This window comes from Balaenoptera musculus, chromosome 5 (genome assembly GCF_009873245.2).
Source record: "Balaenoptera musculus isolate JJ_BM4_2016_0621 chromosome 5, mBalMus1.pri.v3, whole genome shotgun sequence".
NCBI lineage: Eukaryota > Metazoa > Chordata > Mammalia > Artiodactyla > Balaenopteridae > Balaenoptera > Balaenoptera musculus.
In genome coordinates, this window is record NC_045789.1 from 42,071,770 (window position 1) to 42,076,662 (window position 4,893).

A 4,893-nucleotide genomic window follows, 5' to 3' on the forward strand; every position below is an offset into this window, starting at 1 on the left:
GCCCCTGTGCCACTATAGGGCACACGAAATCTGAGAAGGAATGAAGTCGGCATGAAGCAGAGCAGAGCCAAGATCACTGGGCCGGATCACAGAATTGGGCCTGGGTCCCAAAGCTGGTTGTACCCAGGATTTTTCAGACGTGAGGCAATAAATCCCTTTTTTTGCCTAATATTCTGTGACTGGAGTCAGAAAGAGTCAAATGATACAATGGTCAAGCAGTATGCCAAGCTAGAAACTTGAGACCCATTTCAATTTTTCCCTCTCACTGTCTACATTCCATATAGCAAGTCTGCAGATTCTATCCAATACTTCCTCAACTTCTTTTCATTATGATTCCTTTTTCCCGCATCCTTAACTCAAGGGAGGAAAAAAAACAAAAAAAAAGAGCAGTATTTGCTGAGTACCTATCACGTACTTATAGACTGCTAGGACATGTTCACTTTATTTTTTAATAAATTTATTTATTTATTATTTATTTATTATTATTTTTGGCTGCGCTGGGTCTTTGTTGCTGCGAGCGGGCTTTCTCTAGTTGCGGCGAGCGGGGGCTACTCTTCACTGCGGAGCACGGGCTTCTCATTGCGGTGGCTTCTCTTGTTGCGGAGCATGGGCTCTAGGCACGTGGGCTTCGGTAATTGTGGCTCGTGGGCTCTAGAGCACAGGCTCAGTAGTTGTGGTGCACGGGCTTAGTTGCTCCGTGACATGTGAGATCTTCCCAGACCAGGGCTCGAACCCGTGTCCCCTGCATTGGCAGGTAGATTCTTAACCACTGCACCACCAGGGAAGCCCCATGTTCACTTTTTCATCCTGACAGTAACTCTATGAGGAATTCGAAGCACAGAGATGGTGACTAACTAGTCCAAGGTCACACAGTGAGCCAGGGGTGGTGATTCCAACTCCAGAGGCCACACTTGGCACCACTATGCCATACTGTCTTGATAACATTTACTGAATGACTAACCCCAGGAGCAATATCTACAGAACTCCACCCCAGGCAGTGCGCACATGACACAGGCCAGTGGCTACTTAATCCTTTTTGAAAGCGGCAATGACCCTCTCTAAAGCAGTCTAGTCAATATCAGGAGTCACACACACCCAACCTGATCACTTTTCTCAGGGAATTGGTCATCAACCACTAAATCTACCCATTCTCAGCCCCAAACTTTGTGGAGCCTGTCTGCAAAGAAAAGAGCAACACCAGCTAGGTTGTGGCCATGCCGCATCTTTCAATCATAAAAAGACAAACAAGGGGCTTCCCTGGCAGTCCAGTGTTTAAGACTTTGCCTTCCAATGCAGGCGGTGCAGGTTTGATCCCTGGTCAGGGAGCTAAGATCCCACATGCCTCGTGGCCAAAAAACCAAAACATAAAACAGAAGCAATATTGTAACAAATTCAGTAAAGACTTTGAAAAAAAAAGAAAAGACAAACAAATGGCCTGGTGATTTTCTCAGCTGGAATTCATACACACACACACACACACACACACACACACGCCAGTTCATCAGTCTCCTTAAAAATATAGTTCTTGGGCCTCCCTGGTGGCGCAGTGGTTGAGAATCTGCCTGCCAATGCAGGGGACACGGGTTCGAGCCCTGGTCTGGGAAGATCCTACATGCCGCGGAGCAACTAGGCCTGTGAGCCACAACTACTGAGCCTGCGCGTCTGGAGCCTGTGCTCCGCAACAAGAGAGGCCGCGATAGTGAGAGGCCCGCGCACCGCGATGAAGAGTGGCTCCTGCTTGCCACAACTAGAGAAAGCCCTCGCACAGAAACGAAGACCCAACACAGCCAAAAATAAATAAATAAATTATATATATATATATATATATATATATATATATATATATATATATATCTTCATGGAGTCTTTCCTGAATAGTCCTATAAAACTCTTTCTGCCACCATTCCTCACATAGTCCGTTAGAATGCTTATTGCTTCTACTACAGATGTCTCCTTTCAGTTCCTCAAATCTGCTGAGCTCACACTGGGACTCTTGCCCTCCACCGGGACACTCCTCCCACCTGTCTCCACAGAGCCAGCACCTGTTCTTCCTTGGACGTCTGCTTCAGGGAGGCCTCTCCTGCCCACCCTACCTAAGGTAGGTCCTGCGTTCCCACCACCGCCTTATTCAGAACCTCAGCCCCTTGACGACTCTCTTCCCAACCCTTAGAACAACATGCAACTGTTTTATTCACTTGTATGTTGACGTGGGGTTTGTTTGTGTTTGCATGTGTTTTCCTCATCTTTCTCCTTTATTAGAATGAAACCGAACAGGCATCTTGAGAGCAGGAAACCTGTTTGTTGCCGTTGTATCCCTAGTATCTCACATAGGCCTGATGTATAGCAAGTACTCTGTCTCTCTCTCTCTCTCTCTCTCTATATATATGTTTGTTGAGTGAATGAATAAAAGAACCAGAGACTAGAACATAGGACCTGGGGGGGTCTGATTTCACTCCAATCACAGATCACCTGGTGGGCCCCTTTTAAAACACTTGATTGGTATAAATGGGCAGAATGGGTAAAGTCCCCAAACCCTGGATCCTTCTCCTTTTGATAGAATTCCACTGATCCCCGAATGATTCTTTTCCTATTCTTACGTAGCTGGCTTAGACCATAACTCTACAAAGACATTTTAATGTGATACCACCGGTCCCTGACTTTCTCTCATGCCTGTGTCTGGCTTGGCCTCAGCTTTAAAGTCATGTTAATGACAGAGGCCACCACCTGTCCTTCAAAGGGCTCACAGCGTCCAGCTGGGGAATGAGGCAGGTGAGATCCCCTACTGTGGAGGAGAGGGGTACCCAGCAGGCTCTGGAAGAACCTAAAAATCAGAGCCTCTTCCTGAGGAAGAGCAGGGGTGACAGGGGAGGGGACACACGACTCTACTGCATATCCTCCGTGTATCTGGGTTCTCCCGTATTATCTCGTTTAATCCTCACCATGGTCCTGTGATATGGATGTTTTCACCACCATTTTATAGTTGAGAGTTGTAGTGGGAAAATATGGGCTTTTATGTCAGATTAGCCTGGGTTCACATTTCCCCCATTCCCAAATTAGCTGCTGTAGGGCCCTGGGGCAAGCTATTTAACTTCTCTGGGCTCAGTTTCCTTATTTTTATTATGAGGCTAGTAACAACCACAGGTGCTATGACTATCTAATGATGAAGATAGATGACACATTCGTTGAAGTGATTTTGTGCTCAGCACATACTAGAGACTCAATATATCACAACCTTTTTTATTAAGAGATTTGCCCAAGAGTCACACAATAAGTGGCCTGGAACTTGATGACCTCCTGCTTTGTAAGATCCTAAGGATATTTCCTCTACAGGCCATATGGTTTGTCTCATTTCCCAGGTCAGGAGCTCTCCCAGGACAGGGATGGTATCACCTCTTTTTTGGTTTAGTGGCCTATATATGCAGTGGTTATAACTCACACTCCAGTCTCCTGCAATAAGATAGCATGGATTATGCTGATAATTGGGTTTTCTACTCAGTGGTTTGTGTGAATATTGATAGACTAGGCAAATGGTCCTCTGAAATAAGTCAGCACCCAGGTATCCCTGCCCCCCTTATCCTCCACCTTGAAGAACAACTCCCTCTGTACACACATCTAACCAAGGAGAGCATAAAACAGTTTCAGTGATGTGACTCATTCATGTTTTATGCACAAACATCGTGAAAGAAAATAAAACTTATCAGAGTCACACCAAGAAGGATGAAGGACATCTTAACCTCTGCTAAACTAACAAATTTTTAGTCAGCAACCTGGAAACAATTGAGGTTTTTATATACAGTATTGTGTATGTATGTACCTATCTTCTGATTCATGAAGTGATTCATTCCCCCTCCCATCCCTATGCCCAATCCCTAAGAACTGCCCATTCCTGTTATGATTTTCTGTTAAAGCCACACTTTTGCTTTCCATCCCTGCTCAGGCCCTCTGCATCCTTCCCTCTCTACAAAATTGTCCCTGCAGTGGTCTCCCCGACCACTGACAGTCTTACCTTCTAGAATCCAGGCTCCACACTGGCACCAGATAGGCGGCTCCAAAATGCCACTGACCATGTCCCACTCTGCCCCACTAACCTTCAATATCTTCCCTTGTCTCCCCCCCTGCCATACAGCGCTTTAGCTTAGAACACAAGTCTCAACAACCTGACAAGAAGAAACGTCAAGGGGCTTCCCTGGTGGCGCAGTGGTTAAGAATCCACCTGCCAATGCAGGGGACACGGGTTCGAGCCCTGGTCCGGGAAGATGCCACGGAGCAACTAAGCCTGCGCACCACAACTACTGAGCCTGCGCTCTAGAGCCCGCGAACAGTAACTACTGAAGCCCGCGCGCCTAGAGCCCGTGCTCTGCAACAAGAGAAGCCACCACAACGAGAAGCCCGCACACCGCTCGCCGCAACTAAAGAAAACCCGTGCACAGCAATGAAGACCTAGTGCAGCCAAAAATGAATAATTTTTTTTTTAATTAAGAAATGCTTTAAAAAAAAAAAAAAGAAGGAAGGTCAATTATGTCTTTGGCATTTTTTGAGTCTTAAGACCAGCTGCCCAATGCTTACTTTTAAACGTGTTTCAAGACCCTTAAGTGCCTTAGGAAGTAGATGAATCATAGAAATCCTAAATAAATAAACAAGCCTTGGACCCTCATAAAATGTGTTGTTGCCCAATCATAAATAAATCTTGCCCTCTAAGGGGGCAGTGTTGTCAGGCGAATGTCACATAAAATAAACGGAAAAAGGTAAAAATGGAGTGTCCGCTTTCTGAAACAGAGAAACAGTGACCCGCACCAGGCAGTAAAGACAGGCAGGTCATGGTTTCTTTCCTCCAATCCCACCTCCTAACTTTCCACACCCGAACCCCACCCTTGCTGATTACAGCCCTATCTG